The following is a 7,580-nucleotide window of genomic DNA, read 5'->3' as shown; positions in this document are numbered from 1 at the left end:
CTACTCTGCATGAACCGTGGTCATTGGCAGGGCAGTAGATAGTGACGTTGCCATGTAGAGGTCAGTGCATTCCTTTTGTAGAGGTCGTGATAGTAGGGTTTTTTTCCACTGTGCTCCACTTTGTGCTCCGAAGGGGAGTGGTTTCCTGTGCCGTCTACAGTTGATGTTTCCTGTCAGAACTTAGCAGTGAACTTCTGGGGCAGCAGTAGGTTTTAGTTATAGTTGTATGGGAGAGATATGAACTTTACACTGTGAATAAGTTCACAATGTAAATGTTAAATGTACTTAGAAAATGCACAATTTAACTTCATTGACCTTACATGGAGACTTTACAAGAAACACAGGACATGAATATGAAGTGTTGAAAGCTGTGCACTTTGTTATTGCTGGGAACGTGAAAAACGAGTAGTACTTCTAGTCATTAAACATGATTCATTTAAATTCAAAAGACATTTACAACGCATTGCTTGGCGAGTTATGACCTGGGAACGTTGCCACTGAAACTCAATTAGCTTGACAATACATTTAAAGTTTATTACGTTTCTACTTGTGCCAACTGAGATCTTTGCTGAGTTACATGTTCGAAACATACAATAAATCAATCATGCTGTAAATGTCTCCATTCCATGCCACCTTCCATGAATGCAAATGTCATTGATATGAAAGTGTTCTGTAGCCCTCAAGAAAGCCTGATTCTTATAGTTAACTTCTTATAGTTAACTTCTTATAGTTAACTTCTTATAGTATAGTTAACTATAATAATATAGTTAACTTCTTATAGTTAACTTCCTCAGGAAGTTGTGCTTCCTGAGGTGCTGTCAGGGTTGGCTCTGGCTGACAGCATGTCTGTGTTAGGGCTGTAGGAGAAACAGGAAGTGTAGGAGGTGCAGTTTTCTCGCATGGAATGTGCTCACTGCTCACAATGGTTTCTAGATGTATGTATCTGGGAGGAGGAGGATTTCAATACTATACTTTATCTTTTGAAATAAGTAACCTTGTTAAGCCTCCCACCCACTCTCCTGACGTATCAGGGTGGACATGCTCTGTCGCACTATATAGAAGATTAATCAGACATATGGAAAATATACACGAGTTGCCCCTTCTGGATCATATTAGATTCTGTCTCCTGCCACAGATCTCTCCAAGCCAAGGCATATGATTTCACCGAGGTGTACAAAACATTAAGTACACCATCCTAAGGTTGAGTTGCACCCGCTCCTTTTGCCATCAGAACAGCCTTAATTCATTGGGGCATGGATTCTACAAGATATCAAAAGCATTCCCAGGATGCTGGCCCATGTTGACTCCGACGCTTCCCACAGTTATGTCAAGTAGGCTGGATGCCCTTTGGGTGGTGGACCGTTTTTGATACACACAGGAAACTATTGAGTGAGAAAAATCCAGTAGTATTGCAGTTATTTACCCAAACCAGTGCGCCTGCCTTGCACCTACTACCATACCCCGTTCAAAGGCACTTAAATCTTGTCTTGACCATTCAGCCTAAAAATATATTTTTATAAAGCTGAAACAGAGTGAAATAAAATGTGTGAAACCTCCTGGATCATGTCCACTAGCTCTCCACAGGCTCTGGTTGGAGCCCTCTGCCCTGATTGCATATGAACACTTCATAACCTGTGGAGAGAAGAAAAAAAATAAGTAAAACTGCAACATTTTGTCTCAGCCTCATTGCCAAATGTTTAGAAAAGCACGGCATTAGCTATACAACTGAAAATGTTTTTTTTTTCTGCCCCATGGTAATATGTGTAGAATTGCAGGAAATTTGCTTTAAAACAGCAACATATTCTCTCAACCTCATTGTAAAATGTGTAGAATAGTGTGAGATTAGCTATACAACTGCTATGTTTCTCTATGCACCATGGCAAAATGAGTTGGATTGTAGGAAGTTAGCTGTTTTATCAAAAAATAAATCACCTTGTGGGGGGACCCAGCCAAACTGCGGTACACCACTGATCATGTCATTTTCTCTTGATGTTTATGCTTTATCTAAGGTCTAGTATCCACTTAGCAGTGGCATTAACAATTGACTTTAGACTACTTTTAACAATTAACTGTTTTGTGTGGAAAATTTGTATTTTTAAAGCCAGTCCTCTGTGCACCTCACCTCTTATTCCCTTGTTCTGATCAGATTTAAACCAATCACATGCTGTAGGCCCCCAACTCCCAAGACTATTATCTATCACTCCTGTATTTCCTTTGACAACCAATCACTCTCAATAATCATCCCCTTCCTCTGTGTGTGGGAAGATTTCAAATGACAAAGACAGGCTGAATCAGAAAGGATTTGATAGGAAGTCTTGGTGGATTTGACCAACTGAGGTTTGTGGTAATGTACATCACAGTACATTTCGAAGAAGGTATGCAATAATGATCTTGATGACAGTGGAGTACACATTCGTTTTATGATTATTTTATGATTCAACATTTTGGCCCCCACACATAAAGATGTAGGAGCTTAATTTGATCACTCTTTTGTTGCTGAGAATTTTCTTGCTTAGCAGGAATTGCAAACGTGTAGTATATTTCAGTTTTAAAAAGGCTTCTAAAGTTTGTAATTTCAATATATCACCCCCTACAAAAATGTCCATTAATTATAATCCACATAATAATTTGCATTTCCTGTTGCTGTACGATTATTATCCTTCTGTAGAAAACTGACTGAAATTAAGATCCGACATCTGTACTGATCTGTCTTTCAACTGTTATAGAGACAGAGAACAAAATAATTTTGTAGTGAAGGAAATGTACGCCTTTGTGTTAAATCTTTCCTTTTATGACCACCTATTTTAGTCAGGCATTTCCTGAGACAAAGGTTGAGAATTAGCTAAACTGAACACAATGAGAAAGGCATTATTTCAAAAAGAGATAGTGGGAAAAAAGCCAGAGGCAAATAACTGGAAAATTCCACTGAAAGATGTTCTGGACGCAGTGTAGATTATGTTAGGGATGCAATAGACGTCACTAACGACATAATTAATGCAACTAAACCCCAGGTTCCCATTAGCCTGTCTGTCACATTTAGTCTCTCTATGGAGGGAGGGAATGAAATATGCGGTAAACTTCACCACACACATTTTAATGACCTCACTGTCTGTGTACATCCTCCCTCTGACTTCATTTTAGAACTCCTGGTGCTAAATCCCTTTCACATTCTTTTTAAGAACTCCTACGGACAGTAAACAAACCAATATGGGGTGTAGTTATCAACTGTGATTAAGAAGAAGAACACTGTGGATTATCCACTGAATCCATAGTAAATAGTCATTACTTGACTGTCTTACTTTCTATTGACGTCCTGAGAGGTGATGCGCCAAATTAGTCAAGATCTCAATGAAAGTTCACATCAAGTTAACTTCGCAGGTGTGGTAGAATTAGATGTGTGTGTTGTCTTAGAAGTGTTTAATCCTTTTGTACAGTTCACTGACAGGTAAAATCACAGCCGTTAACAAGTCTAGTCACAAGTCCGTTGTCATGTGTATGACCTTGTAAAGTAGTATAGACGATTGCTGTTGAATTAACAGATCCGGAAGCCAGGAGAAACCCAACAACAATAGACGATGTAACGACGTTCTTCATTTGTCGAAAGAGAGTCGGACCGAAATGCAGCGTGTTGGTTATTCATGTTTTTAATGAAACAAATGACGATACATGAAATAACTTATAAATACAAAAACAACAAACGGAACGTGAAAAACCTATACAGCCTGTCTGGTGAACACTAACACAGAGACAGGAACAATCACCCACGAAATACAAAGTGAAACCCAGGCTACCTAAATACGGTTCCCAATCAGAGACAACGAGAATCACCTGACTCTGATTGAGAACCGCCTCAGGCAGCCAAGCCTATACAACACCCCTACTCAGCCGCAATCCCAAATACTACAAACCCCAATACGAAAATACAATATATAAACCCGTGTCACACCCTGGCCTAACCAAATATATAACGAAAACACAAAATACAATGACCAAGGCGTGACAGACGAAGCCCACTGTCCAGTAGACGAAGCCCACCCAGGACATAAGAAATTAAACAGACTTCTGATGGGAAGACTCCTGACAGCTCTTTAATATCCCAGAGATGTTGCAGACTACAATATTCGAGCTGTCTCGCATTATGAGAATTTGAGACAATAAAAGGGTTGCGTTCCAAGCCTACTATCTAAAAAATATATGTATTATTATTAGACAATATGTTTAAAACACAACCTTTTTTCTTGTCCTAAAATCTCCTAAAACCCCAAAATGGGTATATCATCCAGACACAGTACATAATTCAGGGTAGCCATCTTTATTGGGGCTTTAAGAAATAGACCTCCAAGACTGGAAAGCTTCGTCATTGTTTGGAATATGTAATCATAGTCATACAATAGTCATACCATGGGCATACCATAGTCATATCATAGTCATAGGATAGTCATATCATAGTCATACTATAGTGATACCATAGTCATCATCCCATAGTCCTATCATAGTCATATGATAGTCATATCATAGTCATACTATAGTGATACCATAGTCATCATACCATAGTCATATTATAGTCATATGATAGTCATATCATAGTCATACTATAGTGATACCATAGTCATCATACCATAGTCATATCATAGTCATATGATAGTCATATCATAGTCATACTATAGTGATACCATAGTCATCATACCATAGTCATATCATAGTCAAATGATAGTCATATCATAGTCATGCTATAGTGATACCATAGTCATCATACCATAGTCATATCATAGTCATATGATAGTCATATCATAGTCATACTATAGTGATACCATAGTCATCATGCCATAGTCATATCATAGTCATATGATAGTCATATCATAGTCATACTATAGTGATACCATAGTCATCATGCCATAGTCATATCATAGTCATACTATAGTGATACCATAGTCATCATGCCATAGTCATATCATAGTCATATGATAGTGATATCATAGTCATACTATAGTGATACCATAGTCATCATACCATAGTCATATCATAGTCATACTATAGTGATACCATAGTCATCATACCATAGTCATATCATAGTCATACTATAGTGATACCATAGTCATCATGCCATAGTCATATCATAGTCATATGATAGTCATATCATAGTCATACTATAGTGATACCATAGTCATCATACCATAGTCATATCATAGTCATACTATAGTGATACCATAGTCATCATACCATAGTCATATCATAGTCATACTATAGTGATACCATAGTCATCATACCATAGTCATATCATAGTCATATGATAGTCATATCATAGTCATACTATAGTGATACCATAGTCATCATGCCATAGTCATATCATAGTCATATGATAATCATATCATAGTCATACTATAGTGATACCATAGTCATCATACCATAGTCATATCATAGTCATACTATAGTGATACCATATTCATCATACCATAGTCATACTATAGTGATACCATAGTCATCATACCATAGTCATATCATAGTCATATGATAGTCATATCATAGACATACTATAGTGATACCATAGTCATCATGCCATAGTCATATCATAGTCATATGATAATCATATCATAGTCATACTATAGTGATACCATAGTCATCATACCATAGTCATATCATAGTCATACTATAGTGATACCATAGTCATCATACCATAGTCATATCATAAGTATTACATTGGAAAAAAATGTATTCCATCTGTTTTCCCTGGTGTATAATAATAACTGCCTATCACTTGTTTCTCCTCTGCTGTCTTTGGCTGGAGTGGAGTGGAGCTTGACGTCTTTCTGCTGTGGGATATGATGACATCAGGACAGAAGTAGGGAACTAACACCTGTGGATCTACGCAGGGAGAAGGAGGCGGAGATGATGGGGTCATAACCCCTCCCTCATGTGGGAGCAGTGTAATGGGACGGAGAGGGGTTTACACATCTGGACCGGAACAGTTGGAATATTACAGCACACATTTGCAGATATACTGTACAGATACACATGTATAGATCAATAATATGTGTGTGTGTATGCATGTACTGTAGTTACGCTTATCCTCCTGAGACTCAGTAATTAGTTTGTTTTTGGTCAATATCTCCAAGGCCATACATGCCACTGTGTTAGGTCCTGTTGTACCTTTGAGAGGACATTCTGGGCTTTTGATGATATCACATGTTCTTTCTGTTTTCTGATTCTTCAAATTGGCTGTGTAATTTTGTAATCATATTTTTTTGTGAGTTTGATATTAAAATAGTTTCTAATAGGTAAATATCTAATGAATATTTGACTGAGTTTTCAGAGCAGTGTATAAGAGCTTGCTAATAAATGTCCTCCTGGACATCACTATGCACTAATTATGTTTTTTTACCTACTCTCTCTATTTTTTCTTATTTACAATCAAGTCCTAAAATACATTTTTTTTCACGTTTCTTTCTTTGTAACATGTTCTTTTCACCCTAAACACATATCTATATTTACAACAAAAAAATGCTGGTTCTCAAGAGGCTATATATGATATACATGTACAGTATAGAGTACAAGACAAAAACCCCCACGCACACACCCTCCATAATCAGAGGAAGCTGGGTTGGATGGTGGCAGCTTTGATTTGAACAGGAAACTCCCTCTATTGTTCTTCCCCAGTAGCCCACACCCTATGTGGTTTCAGAAATGTACAGTGGTTTACCCAACATCAGGCCTCCTGGCATGTATTGCTCCTCGATTATGGGCACATGGGTTTCTCTTAAATCAAATAAAATTGTATTTGTCACATGCGCCGAATACAACCGGAGTGGACTTTACTGTGACATGCTTACTTATGAGTACTTTCCAAACAATGCAGTGTTAAAAGACATTTAGCAAAAAAAAATACAAAGTAGTAAAACAATAAATTACAATAACAATGCTAATATACAAGGTGTACCGATACCGAGTATGAGGTAGTTGAGGTAATATGTACATGTAAGTGTAAAATATTGTCTGTGTTCAGGTTGTGAAATTCCTGTCGTGGTTTAAACATCTCTTTGAATTTGGACATGAGTGTTGTTTCTGCTACTGAAAAACAGGGATTGCCGTTAATTAGCAATTAGTTGCTTTCTATCATGAAAACGATGCAGGCTAACGCTAGAAGTGCTAGCCCACCGGTGTTCTTATCCACAGATGGGCACAAATGCGTTAGGTGTGAGATGATTTCCACACAATCTTAAGATGAGGATAAGGCGGAACTGAACAATGGACAGGGATTTGTCTGCCCTAATGGACCACCATCAAGCACTTAGATCCTTTGTCTGCTGCCCTAAATGGACCACCATCAAGCACTTAGATCCTTTGTCTGCTGCCCTATATGGACCACCATCAAGCAGCTTAGATCCTCCAGCTGCGAGAAAAGGATAACCTGCTTTCTAAGTACACCAACATTGCTGTAGCCCAGGCAAACCAAATCTCAGCAATAAATGCCTCCTGTAGCAAACCTGTCGATGAGTCGGGCGGCATTGATCTGTCCCAATCCAGACAGATGTTAAGCTCAACTCCGTGGCCGATGGGAGACTGGACACTTACAAGGCGTAGGA

The sequence above is a fragment of the Oncorhynchus masou genome, chromosome 22 (assembly GCF_036934945.1).
Source record: "Oncorhynchus masou masou isolate Uvic2021 chromosome 22, UVic_Omas_1.1, whole genome shotgun sequence".
Taxonomy (NCBI): Eukaryota; Metazoa; Chordata; class Actinopteri; order Salmoniformes; family Salmonidae; genus Oncorhynchus; species Oncorhynchus masou.
Note: the sequence above shows the minus strand (reverse complement) of the source record.